General features: G+C 38.2%; 1 protein-coding gene across 1 annotated transcript in view; it reads left to right on the top strand.

Annotated features, from left to right (window-relative positions):
• Nucleotides 1–12,680, top strand: part of LPIN2 (lipin 2) — a 492,308-nt gene extending 479,628 nt beyond the window's left edge. The window contains exon 21 of the transcript XR_011337174.1: nt 12,668–12,680. The gene's annotated coding sequence lies outside the window, so the exon portion shown is untranslated. The remainder of the gene's footprint in view (nt 1–12,667) is intronic.
• Nucleotides 12,681–15,591: the final 2,911 nt, after the last annotated feature.

Genomic DNA, 15,591 nt, shown 5'->3' on the forward strand with positions numbered 1-15,591 from the left:
GGGCTTTACAGTTACAGATTATTAATTTAGTTGAAAAATAAATTTGATAATGAATTTGATAATTTAAAAAGCTGTGGCATTTTTTCACAACGGCTCTAAAAATTGTCTTTTGCCACCATTGGTGCTCTCACTGAAGTCCAGTAGGGGGTGGCACTAGTTACTGGTAAAAATGGATCATCAAGTTCCTTTTAAGAATAGTCTCTTCAGTGGTTCAGCATATGAAGAAAATGAATAATTAACAAAGACTCTACTGTGAAGATACTTTTACACTGAAATGGAACCTGATGGTTTAAGTACAGAGTGACAACATTTTGTTCACTATAGCAGATTGAAAACCCTTGCCTTTGGTCAATGGTAAATTGATCAATCTTACACACAGGGGGAAAATGTCACATTTTAAACTAAATTATAGTGAATGGATGGCAAATGCATGAGTTCATTGCAATGACAAGGAATAATCCAGAAAATATCACCATTTTCTCATTAGATTTTCTCTATTTTGTGCCGTTTAAATCTAGATTGACACACTGAAATATGTAGGGTAGCTGAACCCAATAAACAATTCAATCTTTTTTTTAGTACAATACCATGAGTCTGGGAAAAAAGTGCCTGAGAAATCTAATTGAAATTGTCACTTGTTTTATTGAAGAGCAAAACTTTCTGGTTTCCTGCAGTCTAATAATGGCTTGCATGACTCTGTATTTGCAATAAAGTGTGGGATTCAGTGCAGCATTCAGATAAGGACCTGAAGAAGTACTAGAGCCAAATCTGATCAAAACTTTTCTTTAAACTGACTATGATGATGTTTTTTTTCAGTGTTTTTCCCTTCCAAAACTTTAATTTAGTTACTCACTGAGAGGACATCTTTTGCTTCACTCTAAACACCCGGTGGGAGCTTCAAAGTAGCTCTATTTTTTTCTTTGTTTAAGGTTTCTTATATCCATATATGATGCTTTATCTCCAAGTAGTTTCAACTGTGAATGTACTCCCTGCAAAGGATGTGCAATGTATTACTAGCAATTCTTAATTGCCATTAGGCTATAGTATTTCCAAGATTACATTTATGTTTTGAAAAAGAACTGGGAGATTGCAATCCTCCTGCACACCATGGAGGAAGGGAAGGAGAGAAATCTTCGTATGCCTTTCCTGAAACCAGAGTCCTTACGTAAATGTCCATGTTTACCTTAAGGTGTGTCTGAAATACTAGGAACAGAATAACTACATAAGTTAGTGCCTTAATTGCCAGTACTGCTTTGGATGCCCATTTCAGCTCCTGGGTGCCAGCCAGTGCTGTGTAGGGTTGGAGAAGATAGAAATATTTGGGAAACCCATCTGGGCAACCAAGGTCAAAAAAAGACACCGTGACATATCAAATCTGTTTAGTTGTGTTCAGAGGATTGCTATGTGCTAGATGTAGTGCCAGCATATGCCATCCACCCACAAATGCTTCTGCTACCATGACTCTTAACAACAGTCTCCTGGAAAATGAGTGGTGGGGAGATCTGCAGTAGGGCAGGAATAAAGCAACACATGTAGAACTACCTATGGGCAAGGCAGCAGATGGCAAGCAGTGTCTTCCACAAAAGGCCAAATATTGACTCTAGTACACAACAGCAGTGAGAATGATACACGTGTTACAGGTATTTGGATAATTGAATTTATTAATAATGCCACTTTTGTAATGAGCAATTTTACTTGGACAAATTCATATTAATGGCATTAACAATTAGTTTATATATTAAGATCTGGAGAACATTTCCATGTTTGTATATAATGTCCCCAATGGCAGTGGATGAAACTAATCTACATGCACATTTAAAGGAATGTCTGCATAATAAGGGGTGGGTTGTGAAGTAGCTAATATAAGTCAGGTCTAACTGGCAATACTGTTAACATACTGACTTTAGATAACTCCATAGGATAAGGGAGTATGTTAGTTTTAAGAATAAAAGAGTAACACCAGTGTGAGCAGCCCAATGTTTGTTGCATAATATTTGAGACAAGCAGATTGTGAAAAACAAGCAATGGCAACAGAAAGTCGTTGGGCACTGCATGGATTTCAATGACACAACCAAGAATCTGATTTTCCCTACCATTTCATATAACTGTAGATGCTCAGGTTATCTTCAGGGGAACACCCAAAGATGTCCAAGCCCTGAGTAAGGTTTATGCATGGTATTACTAGAATAACCTAACTCAACCAAATTCTCTCCTAGATGATGTCATCCAACCTACAGAGCACACAAACCCAGTAATTTGTAAAACTGCATTTATCTGAGATTAAAATGTTTTGGTATCCAGTTCTACTTATTCTCTGCATTATTATTTGGTTTTAAATCGCAGGAAGAGGTCCTCACATTTCCCAGTCCATGGTTACACCTGTTCATCAATCCCTCCAACATTCAAGACCTTATCTTAGACCTGTCAGGGTTATGTTTTGGACTACGACCTGTATATATTATGGCTTTGATAGGGGCTGTTATTGTGCATTAGAAGAGCTAATAAAACTGGCTAGCAGGCAAAACACAGAGTCTTCAAGTTGCTGCCTGCTGGAGCTTTCTCATCCTATATTTTCCTCTGTGTTTGCACTTGTCCTGATAAGACATCCTTCGCTCAGTGCCAGACTCCTTCCCTTCTAAACCCTCAGTTACCCTTGAGAGCTCAATCTCTCCAACTCTAAAGCTCACTAGTTGACTCCTGCCAAGCCCTCCACAAATCTCCATGTCTTTCTGATTTGATCTGCCCAGCCACCCAACAACTTCAAGTTCTCCACATTTCTGCAGTCCTTCAGTTCCTACCCATGTTTGTCCCACTGTGGCCCTGCTTTGGCTGGTCCCTGTCTGGCTGTTCTTGTTTAGCTTACCCAAAAATTCCTGCTGCCGGTCTCCCCTGTTCTCCCAAGATGACTATAACTCTTCTGCTTGGCTCTTGCACCCTACTGAAACTCTCCATCACTCTGACTCTTCCTGTAGGGTCTAGTAATGTATCCAGATATAAGCACTGCTTAACCCTAATCTATGTATGTCTAATCTATTGGCTGGGAAATATGATTTTGCTGAAGAAGAAGGAAAAAAAAAAGGAAAAATTAAAAATGGAAAAGCAAGTCAATCAAGATACACAATAGATCTATTTCTTCACAGTAGCTGTTGAAACATTACTTTGTCTTCTGGTTTTAGAAGAACTGTGTTGCTTAATAAACTATTGCAGTATGCCTTCTTTGGAGGAAAAGAGGACAGGAAACAAGCTTATGGCCACACAAAAGCTGTGACTAGCACAAATCAAGGCTATATTTTAATAAACAGTGCTGAGGAATGGTGCAAGTTCCTTTTTGTTCCCTGTGAATGCTTCGACTTTAAGGTTCCCTTCTGCATGTGTTCAAACTCGGGCAAGAAACATCACTAACAGTTTCGTTGGGCTCCTCTCCCTCAAAGTATAAAGGAAACAAAACAACAGCATGAAAAACTGGTCTTTGAAAGGGCTGTACTTCTTTCAGCAGAACTAGAAATTTTCACCTGTTTGTTAATCTGACTTATCAGCAATAGGTACTCTGGAACAGGCAGAATTGATCTTTTAATTTAGAGTCTTTTGAAAAAGGGGACTTCAAAACAGAGAATGGCAATTATGTCCACACAGAAGTGTTTTTATTAACTACAACTAATAATTTCAATACAGGATTTGGCAGGAAATGCTTGCTTTAAGAATGAATATCACTTATTCAGTGACACTCAGAAGAACGAGTAGATTTGTCAAAGCAGTATTTTATTCCAGGACAATTGAGTCATCCAGCACATAGCCAATATATTTTCTAAGAATTACGCAAGCGGCCTTAGGAAAAAAATGGAGTATCTAGGTCTTATGCATCTCAATGAAGGAAGCAGATTGTCATAACAACTTTGAAAATGCCATTCTTTCAGTCACAATTAATTTCAGCCCAGCTCAGGAGCTTCACAGAACTGAAAACCAGAAATTCAACAATAAAATTGAAGGTGATTGCTAAAGGGTACAGGTTAGGGACTCTTTCTATCTCTAAGATTGTGAATGCATGCTGCAGCAGTACAGACTCTGGGCATGAAAGAACAAAATCCAGGGAAGAGAAGAAAAAGAAGCCCAGGAAAAAATCTTAATTATTCTACATTGTGCATTGTGGTGTCTCTTTCAATAGTGTCTCTTCAAAATTAAGCTCTCAGTGTTACAACTAATTAGTTGAGGGTCTCAACTAATTAATAACAATTAACAGATGTAAAGCACATACTCAAGTGCTTTGCTGAATTGAAGCCTAAATGCTGGTAATACAATAATCCTGTGTATGAGTTGCTTACTTCTTTTTGAGTAAAAAGTTTCTTTTGTATCATTCAGAGACTTCTTTTTTTATCACAGCAAATAGTGCTTAGGATGTGTGTGGCTCTCCTGATGCAGCTAGGGCAGAGAGAACATTCTGTGGCCCAATGACCTGACAGACTAGCATATTGTCCACTTTTTAGCAAGGGCAAGTACAGAGAAGGCCTGTTCTAGTAAGGCATAGATTAATTTAGTGAATATGTGTTATTTACAAGGCAGATGAACTACACAATTAAAAACATATAAGTAATGCTGAAATCCTTTCAGACTTCTTTATTTCTATTTTTGCTTCCCTTTTTCCCTCTTTATCATGCACTGTTTCATTGCCTTTCCCTCACCCATATAATCTTAGCCTAAAGCCCAATAGTGTGCCTTAAGGGGAAGTCAGTGATTCTGCCAAGAATTTCTCCATGTAAAATCCCCTCTTCATATTGGCAAGGCTCTCAAAAAATCAGCTTTCCTCAGTTGGAGTGTTATCTGCTTTGGCTGAGAAGAGATTTTTGAAAAAAAACAAGGTGTGAAAAAATGCCACTTTTTGTTTCATTCAGGCTAGTATCATCCGTCATATGTATTGCTACTATTTATTTAGCTGGAGTGAGCAGTACTTGCAGTTTATTTCTATTTGATCTCTTTGACTTATCATTCTGCTTCCTCAGGAGTCTTTTTGCCTTTCCTCTCCATTGTGCTTCTATCTGTATGAACGACCTTTCAGCATCTATGGATACCATGATCTTCCCTGTCTTGGTTCTTCCAGGCTCAAAAAGGCAAGATAAACAAGGGAAAGGAGAAACGCTTTTGGTTCCTGACTTGCGAAAGGCATATCTTGGAAGTTTTTTCATTTTCAATACTATTGTTAGATTGAAAAAATATTATTCTTTATGAGTAAAAAACTTTCTGTTTATTAAAGAAAGCATTTCACCAGAAGATTACAAAATACCTTTCAAACCAAATTAACATAATTATCCTATTTTCATGAAACCCTGATTATTGAAAGGATTTATCTGCAGTGACTCAGCACATCTGAGGAACTGTTACTCAGGCTGAGGTATTTTTGAAAGAGGAGTCTGGCCACCATAGCTAAGAATATTAATTCTTTAAAAGATATTTCAGATATTTGTTTGTTTGGAAAATCATTCTCAGTTTTACCAGCTTCCTTATCACAGAATCACTAGGTTGCAAAAGACCTCCAGGATCATCAAGTCCAACCATTCCTATCATTCACTAAACTTTGCCCCTGAGCACCGAAAGATCATCACAGTTATCACTAAAAGATCTTCACAGTGAGAAAGAAAGGTAGAGTAGGCTTATCATAACATGGTCAAGTCCACCAAGGACTGGAAGCAAGTACAGACTACGTGGAAAGATGGTGGTTGCTACAGTAAAGAAAGTATCAATAAGAATCCCGTTGGTATGTATGGTCAAGTCATGTTGACGGTTTTTCTGCCTCTTTGAGGTGATCTCACAATGATCTGTAGTCGTTCCATTTGGCTGTATCACAAATGGACTTCAGGTGGTGTTTGTCACCACTCTTCTGTGCGTTTTGAGCACTTACATAACGTGTAGGTCTAGCTGAATTGTTCCTGCACAAGACAGTTAACCTTTATGTTAAAATACATTTGCTGTTGTGAAAATAAGTTATTTTGTAGCAACTCTTTGCTTTTAATTCCTACTCAAACTGGTGTAAATTATTTTAGTTACAGAACTTGTAATAGAAAATAAGCAACAAATAGGGATAATTGATCATCTAATAATTTGCTTCCATTTGTACCTGTATCACCTATTTTGCTGTATTGACAACTGATTTTACAGGTAAATAGTATCTTTCACAGGTAAATATCAGTACTGCCTCATAGTCATCCTGCAGCAGGGCAATAGTTGTACAAGGCAAGTTCTTTTGCATAGATGGACATTAATATCCTTACATCTGCAGCAAGAAATTTAGAGATTTAAGTCCTTTGATGTAGGAATTGGATGTTAAGTGACTTAGGTCAGTTAATTATGAAACCCTGTGAAACAGAGCAAGTAAAAGATGACAGACCTTCAACCTGTTCTACTCACTTAAAGCACAAATTTATTTCAATGTATAAATATGTGATTTTCTCTTAATAGGCACTTAAAGGCAATCAGTTAAGAGGCAGCGTCTGGGGTGTCCTAGACTCCTAAAATATTTAATTTCAACCTCTTCTTAGTTACAGCAAGAACTCCAGGACAGTACTAACACTGAAACTTCACTGGTTTGGGGTTTTTTTCCTAGTGTGGAATGATCCTCTTGCTTCATGACAAATGAGACAGTTGCTGTCCCACTACTGAACTGTATTTCTCTCAAATTCACAGACAAGAGTCACAAGATTCCAAATAAGATGAGCTGTTGTCTTCTAACTTACTTCCTTGAAATATGAAGTATCTCTCCAAGGAATTACTTTACAGTACAATGCTTTATTCCATCTGCTGAATAAAGTTGTTTTACTTTAATGCTGGTTGTCTATGCAAATCATCCTTCCAGCTGTGCCATACTGAAATGTCTGTCTTAGACACTTGTTCTGAGACTTCTATCAGCAATATTTTGCACAAATTCATGCATTCAGTAGAATATGACAAAATATTGGGATGAATATTTTTGACTCCTTTTAATAACAATCAGCAAGTTGTAGCCACAAATGTTTTCACTTAACAGCCTATACCATGCACTATGCATATGAGTGTGTAGCTATTAATGTGCATAGACATAGAAACTAGAAAGCATACATTGGCTTACAGATAATAACAGACATCACTGACTCCTGACAAAATATAGTCCTCCACAAATTATGTTGAAGCTTCCTCTCTGTTTAGACATAATATCAGAAATTTGGGATTTTATTTTCTTGGGATAAAGCCTGTCAGTCCCATAGGATATGAAAATCTAGAATAAAATATGTTTGCCCTGTAAGTTATTGTGTCCAAAGATAATCACAATGAACTTATTAAAATGTATTTAATGTTGATTCCTTCATAACATTTTCAAAAGCTGTGAAATTTAAAAATAGAAAATATTCAGGGAAAGTGTTACTGAATTTCAAATACATCTTTATGTGTGGAGTAGAAGTACAGAAGTTTGTCTTCATTAATGAGGATTTCCCAAATCTCATTAAATATCTTATCATCCTTCAGTCTATGCTAAAACATCAATAAAGCTGCACAGGTAAAACATGAGGAAAATTCTAGAAATCTTAATGTGCAAATATGTTGCCATACACCGCTGACTGCCTTACGTCAGTCAAATCAAGTAAAGGGAAGGACTGCAGAGTCTTCCTAGTCCTCTAGCAAAAGAGGACCAGAAATACTAAACTTTACCATCAAGCATATATTCAGCTTCATAAAGCACTTAAAAACTCTAAGTTAACTTCTTTAAGAAACTTTAAAGCTAACTTCCTTGAGAAAGACAGTGTTGGATGGTCTCAAATGCTTAAAAATTCTTCCTATGAAGAACAAATTATTCCTGTTCCCTGCTGGAATTTGTGGCCATAAAATAGATGAGATCTCATCTCACGGCTACAACAGTTTGAAAAATGCTACTGGAATAGAGTGAGATCCAATCTCTTCTGCCTACATGTGATTAACTGGTATTGATTGGAAAGACTTTTTTGCATGCAGATGAAAGGGAAAATAAACAAGGTACAGGTAACTGGCATTGCACTGCAAGCCAAATAAGTGTTGATATCAAGCTGGAAGTTCAAAGGGAATTTTTTATACAGGTACAGACAATTTACATTCCCACAGAGCTGAAATGAGAAAAACTCCTTTCTCAACTCTTACACACACCTTAGAATGAGGAATAGATCTCTTCTTGTAGTAATGTAAGTCAAGGTTATTTCCCTGTATTAAGAATACACTCATATTTCATAGCTAATATGCTTAGAAATACTTCAGGAAAGCTTGAAATGCATCAAACACATCAAAGCATTGGTTACTGTGGGATTGTATTTCTGTACAGGGATATAAACTACACTGCATTTTGTGCTACTGTGCAACAAGAAAACTGGAAGAGTCTCTACTTTAAAGAAATTACTTCACACTGTGGTCACTCTAATTCCTTCTATGTTGATAAAAATCCTTTGTGTATGAGGATACAAAATATGATAGCAAAATCACACAGCTTTTAAAAGCTATTAGAAAGACAGCATGAACTCAGTCAACAGCATTCTGCTTGAGAAACTGTCAGCCTCTGGCCTGGACAGGCGCACACTCTCCTGGGTGGAAAACAGGTTGGATGGCCGGGCCCAGAGAGTGGTGGGAAATGGTGTGAAATCCAGCTGGAGGCCAGTGACAGGTGGGGTTCCCCAGGGCTCAGTGCTGGGTCCAGCCCTGTTCAATGTCTTTATCAATGACCTGGATGAAGGCATCGAGTGCACCCTTAGCAATTTGCAGACGACACTACGCTGGGTGGAAGTGTTGATCTGCTGGAGGGTAGGGAGGCTCTGCAAAGGGATCTGAATAGGCTGGACCACTGGGCAGAGTCCAATGGCATGAGGTTTAACAAGGCCAAATGCCGGGTCCTGCACTTGGGGCACAACAACCCTGTGCAGTGCTACAGACTAGGAGAAGTCTGTCTAGAAAGCTGCCTGGAGGAGAGGGACCTGGGGGTGTTGGTTGACAGCCGACTGAACATGAGCCAGCAGTGTGCCCAGGTGGCCAAGAAGGCCAATGGCATCTTGGCCTCTATGAGAAACGGTGTGACCAGCAGGTTCAGGGAGGTTATTCTCCCTCTGTATTCTGCACTGGTGAGATCGCTCCTTGAATCCTGTGTTCAGTTCTGGGCCCCTCACCACAAGAAGGATGTTGAGGCTCTGGAGTGTGTCCAGAGAAGAGCAATGAAGCTGGTGAAGGGGCTGGAGAACAGGCCTTATGAGGAATGGCTGAGAGAGCTGGGGTTGTTTATCCTGGAGAAGAGGAGGCTGAGGGGAGACCTCATTGCTCTCTACAACTACCTGAAAGGAGGTTGTAGAGAGGAGGGTGCTGGCCTCTTCTGCCAAGTGACAGGGGACAGGACAAGAGGGAATGGCCTCAAGCTCTGCCAGGGGAGGTTTAGGCTGGACATTAGGAAAAAATTTTTCATGGAAAGGGTGATTTGGCACTGGAACAGGCTGCCCAGGGAGGTGGTTGATTCGCCTTCCCTGGAGGTGTTTAAGGCACGGGTGGACGAGGTGCTAAGGGGAATGGTTTAGTGTTTGATAGGAATGTTTGGACTCGATGATCCGGTGGGTCTCTTCCAGCCTGGTTATTCTGTGATTCTATGATTCTAACTGCCAGCATTGAAATGACGGGGATATTATAACTCATATCCTTGAATACCAAGGAGAAGGGAGAAATCTCATGTGTCTTTGCACCTGCACTCCCTTTGCTTCATTTCACATGCAGAAAAGCACTAGTTAAGAAATGTTGCTCTCAACTCCTATTCTGTTTCCCAGACTTTAAACACACAGACACACACACAAAAGAAAAGAAAGAGCAAACATAAAGAACAATATATTTGAAAATCAAATGGTTTCATGCATCTCTGAGGACCTAGTAGCACTGAAGCCTTTCAGGGGCATCAGATGCCTTCTAGAGTCACTGTGGTATCACAACATGTTAAGTGATATCCTAGAGTTTCAGATTTATTCCATAGATGCCAGAGGCATGTTTTTCATATAAGAAAACTTCTCCTTTCCTACTGCCATTTTTCCCATTATTTTCCATATGCAAATTTCTTTTCTGATTGCAAAGCCTCAGGACTTCTTAGGTTGTGCCCTTGATGGTCCAGACTGCAATATTTTTGGAACAGAGAAATTACTTTTCTGGATGGCGTGGTAAAATCAGCCAGAAAAACATTACTGGTACAGTCCAGAACCATGGTGCCACAATAGCCTTTCCTAACTCAACATCAATATTCACCACTTACCTCTCATTCCCTTTTTGCTTAAATAACAAAGTGATTGCAGTATTACTCTGATCCTAGCCAAAGCATAATGGGGTGAGGAAGGGAAATAGACAAATTAGTCTTGATTCTAACCAGAACAACCATCTGAACATCCTTGTTCCCTGAAAACATCCAAACCCCCAAAAAACCCCAAAACCTCAGGTTGTTTTTTTTTGTTTTTTTTTCCTAGATTCTCTCTAGGTTGTATTGTTGGAGGAGGTCATGTCCTCCTCCTGTAAAACTACACAATATTCAAATGTGTTAAACAGTTATCTGCCTTTGCATAATATTTTCCATATTGCAACATTTAGATATACTTCATGCATTATGTCTTATCCCAGACATTTTCAAGGTTATTTGTGCACAGTACTTCAGGACTTGCAAATATTTGATTTCATATGACCTGGGGGGAATCTCCTCAGGGTTTAGTACCACACATACTTTCTTACATTCAGCTGCTTTAGTCCTGGTAACAGTCTTATTTTAAGTCTAGCTTCTTCCAGATCAACCTTAAATTAATTCAAAAATTTCTATTCTTAAAAGTCAGTAATTTAGAAAAAAGGTAAGTTCAACACTTTATAAAGATATATACTTCAATCAATGGTTTTGCCATTGTCTTTAACTTTAGATTTATGCTAATCAAAATAGTGAGACTGTAGAAATAACACAATTGCAAACCAGAATGTTGTGGGAAAAAAAGCCAGTGATCATAAATTTCACAGTTGTGGAAGAGAGGATCCTGCTACAAAAAAGTACTATTCCAAAGAAAAGGACTGTAACTACAAAGTGTCATGATAATGTGTGTTTTTAATTATACCAGCAATGTTGATACATTAACAGATAATGAACAAAGATTCCAAAGACATCAATATTACTTCAAATGCAGGCTAAATATTTAATGTATGTGTTGAAAAATCAATGTAAAATTCCCTAAGCTAAAGACAAGCAAAATGTGTTAAATAGGTCTGAATGACAAAGATTGGTTAAATCTCTAATTGGAAGAACACACAAGTGAAACTAACCACATAAGTCAAAGAATAAATGAAGGAAAGGCTGTCACAGAGATTAAAGATTTATACAGCTGTTTCATCCATCTGGTGTTTAACCAAGCAAAGGCTGGTGGAGAGCATATGACTCAGATGCCTGTATTGCAGGATAACTGCCTGATTAAATGAATTTTTACATCCATCAAAGATCAGAAGACTTAAAATTAGACTTACCAAAAAAAGCCAGAAGAAATGTTTTGAGTGCACAGAGAGTTAGTAGAAGAGGAGGCACTGATTTCCAAGGCAGTTTTGGAAGGCTACAAAACAAGAGATACCAGGATGGATTTTGGACCTGCAGCCGGTGTGAAGTGCCTAACTGTTGAAATCTAGAATTTCTAATGAATTGCTCAAAAATAATGCAGCTAAAGAAAATAGAAGACTTTTGAAATGTGAAATAAAAACATGCAGTGGTGAGAGATACTTACAGATATAAAGCCACAGAGAAAATTTATTTCTTCACTGGATTTTAACAGTATATACATAAAAGTTCCCATGAATTTTGTTCAAATGAAGAAAAAATAAACTGATGTTATCACTACCTTTGGTCAAATCAGCTTTTCAAATGTTAACTTGTAAACTGCTTAACTATGCATGCTAAATCTCAGGAAAAGCTGTTGATTTAATTTAGATGCTTTTCATACACCTGAAACACCCTGATGTGCTGGTAATTGAGAAGATTAGCTTTTCACTTCTTGACTTTTCACAGAAAAGCCTTGGTGACATACACTAAGTAGACCAACAACCAGTAGGTCTCTATTTCAAGGTTGGTATTTTTGCTTTAAGCACATTCTCTCCCTAGAAGAGCATACAAAATGTGATAACAGAAACATTCAGCCCAGCCTCACACAGCAGAGAAAATGTTTTCATTTAGCTTAAGATGTCGTCTCTTGCATTTCTTTCCCATGCCTGTACTAATGAAGAACTTTGCACATTGAAACATTGTCATGACATAGTGACAGAAACCAGAGGCAGCACAATTCCAATGAGCATGATGAAAGGCAGAGACTTGGGATGACTAAGATTATCATGTTGGATATCCTCCTAACACAACTATCTATCTAGATTTACCATGAGAGAAGATATATTAAAACATTGTACTTAGATATCCCAAAGAAAAAAGAGATGAACATTTTTGTAAGTTTTCATTCAGTTCCCTCTAAACTTTTCCCCTATCTGTCACCCAGAGGTATATTGCAGCAAAAAACCTTCCAAACAATATCCAGACAAGAAAACTGAGACAACACTGTAGCGGGGGTATTTTCTTTGACTCTTCCTAATAACTTCTCTCTTGAATTTGTCACGAATTTTAACATTACACAATATCATAAAGTGCAGCTGAAAAGAGTTTAAATATGCCACATCTGATACTATGTATGCTATTTATTAAATTAACCATGGATCTATAACCCAGCCCATGCTGAGCTATATAAAACAATGTGTAAAACATTTCACTCTGTAGAAGTCCTACAGTTTAGCCTATTTACAAGACCCTTGTAATAAATGAATTGTCCTTGCTTTTCCAACTCCCTCAAAGCACACATCTTCCAAGAATTTAGGACAAACCCTCAAAGCCCCTCCTTTTACTGCAGATAACTTCACTTTGTAAATAGACAGGGTATGTAGATACACCTGCCTCCAGCCTGTGTGAGCTGGGGCCATCTTCCTTCCTTTAGACACTGACAGACTGGCCATCTAAGCCCAAATCAGTCACCCTGAGGTCACTTTATATATAGTCAATAAGAAGTCACAGGGAACTCTAGAGGGTGATCTATGTTCAATAGGTACCCAGTTCAGGTTGAGATAAGTAGTACTTTGAAAGTGGTTCTTTCATTCTGGTGATGTGGTCTCTGACTTAAATGTAAAACTTTTTGATTTCCTCTGCCTCTTTCATGTTTGCACACACCCACTGCTCCACAATGAAGGTTTTGGACTTTTCCTTTTACCATCTTTTCTTTGCATAGGGTCAGCACAAGGCCAGTGCACTTTAAAATTGCAACTCAGTACTTAAAAAGGGCTTAAAAGGAACTGCATTTGGCTGGCCCCTGCCAGGGACCTATTTCACCTATGGGATGTGATGTACAGTGTGTTCTCACACAGTTTTTCACCTGAATGACATTAAACTCCCACATGGATCATTGCACAACTATGGAGAGCAACACAGAAAGTTGTGCATAGCTGGTCACAGAGTAAATTCCTGGCTGGCTGGAATGGTGAGTGCTGAAAATGTCCCACAGACTCGTAAAGAAAACAGGCACTATTTTTATTTTTCCTCTTGTGAATAAAGTGCTGCTGCTGACCTTTGTGCCACACCAGGGAGCAGAGGTAATGAAGAGTGCTGGTAATGAGAAGGCCTTGAGGGCAAAATAGGAGACACTTAGCTAGCCATGCCACTGTTCCTCTTTGGTTTTAAATGCCCTTAAATTTACTTACAATAAGCACAAGGAATTATATGGATTTGGATTTATAATGTTTCAAAGATCAAATAAGCAAGTGAATTTGAAAGTGAGCAAAATGAGACTGTATGGATCAGACTGGTTAAAAAGCTTTGAAAAGTAATGGTTTAGTTTGCAGTGTACTCATTTCCACTATCATACTTTGTCCCAAATTACAGATAATAATACCTAGCACTGATATCATCCACTTCAAACATCCATGGAAAAGTTAAAATATGCTTTTTTCCTGACAAGTTTAATAAATGTGATAGCACACTTTCTGTAGAATATTTCCCAAAGAAAAGATATTAATAATGCAAGATGCAAAGCATACATTTGCATACACACATTCATATATATTTACACACACACATAAAAATAAGGTAATTAATGATTTCTCAAAAAAGTGAAGGGAAACTGCTGTATAGAGAAGTGGTTCTTGTAATAAGTAGAGTCAAACCATAGAAGGCACGATTTACTTAGAGCAGTTTTTAACCAGCTTTTAGGATGAAGGAGATATCAATAAAATTATGAGGGTAGGGCTGACATTTTTATTGTTCCTTATGGCTGATAAGAAGGCAGGAAGTCACACTTCAAATGACCTTAATTTGAGAATTCCTGAAGCGGGAGTGTTCGCAAAATTGTGGTAGAAATGGTCAGTTCAAGGAAAGTGTAAACTGTAGTAGCAGGAGAAAATGCAGAGCATATTGGTTCTAAGCAGATCAGTCTTTTTCTCCTAAAGAAACATTTGGGACACAATGCTTTTTGCAGTACTCATTTAGTATTATATTATCAAGGATGTATTACTAGGAGCAAAACTATTGGCAGATCAAGTGCTATCAAAGGAATGACTTATTAACACTGACGACCAGTCCCACCAGGGACCAACATCTCACACGCAACAACCGCCCATTTAGTTCTGAAAAAAATTCCCAAATATTATCAGTTTGTTCTTTGCTTCCAGTGAAAGAACGTAAAATAAGAGCGTCTGGGAAAAGGGGCTTATTTACTCCATCCCATTAGCAGCTAGAATTAATCAAGGAAGAAAAGTCTTAAAGCTGTTTTTTCTCTTTCCCATTGGATTCAGAAATGAGAAGAAAATTAAACAAAAGGAGGAAGATCATGAATCAGCCTCGAAATATGAATAATTCTGGGACCAAGTTGCTTCAGACAAAGGAAAACATAGTTCTCATTCTCACAGTTCATCCTTCATTTTCAAATATCTATCATCATCTACTGCCAAGGTAACAAGATTAAAATCTGTTTCTCCATTTGTTTTCCTGTATTGCAAGTGAGTTCAAAAGGATCACTGGGGCCAGACTGAAAATGCAGTACTCTCAGAGCATGCAAAACAACACGAGAATTTACAGGGAAGATCAGCATGAAGGCATTCATGAAATAATGTTTATTTCTGAAAGTAATGGTCAAGGAAGGAAAGAAAAGGTATCCTTTCCTCAGGCTTTTTTAAAGAGTCTTCTTCCTATTTTATCTATTCTGGAATCCTTGTTTCTTTCTCAATTTCATCCGTTTCTCTCTTTTTGCACGACAAATGCAAAAAAGTATTCTGCCTGCAAAGGATGGGCAAGACATGTTGGTCTAACATTAAACATCACTGCAGTATTCAGAGTCTGATTCCCATTTCTACCAGATTTCGTGTATGATTCTCTCTAGGTCTCAAAGGCCAGCTACGCCTTGCTTGCACACTTGTGGTAAGAGCTATCCTGCCCATTGAATTTGCAAGCTCTCTGTAGCCAAGGCCACCCTCTCACTTCATGTTGTTACCAGTAGACTCAGGGTCGTACAGCACCCCAGACCTCTAGACTTGGGCCTCTAACTA

The sequence above is a fragment of the Phaenicophaeus curvirostris genome, chromosome 3, assembly GCF_032191515.1.
Source record: "Phaenicophaeus curvirostris isolate KB17595 chromosome 3, BPBGC_Pcur_1.0, whole genome shotgun sequence".
Lineage (NCBI taxonomy): Eukaryota > Metazoa > Chordata > Aves > Cuculiformes > Cuculidae > Phaenicophaeus > Phaenicophaeus curvirostris.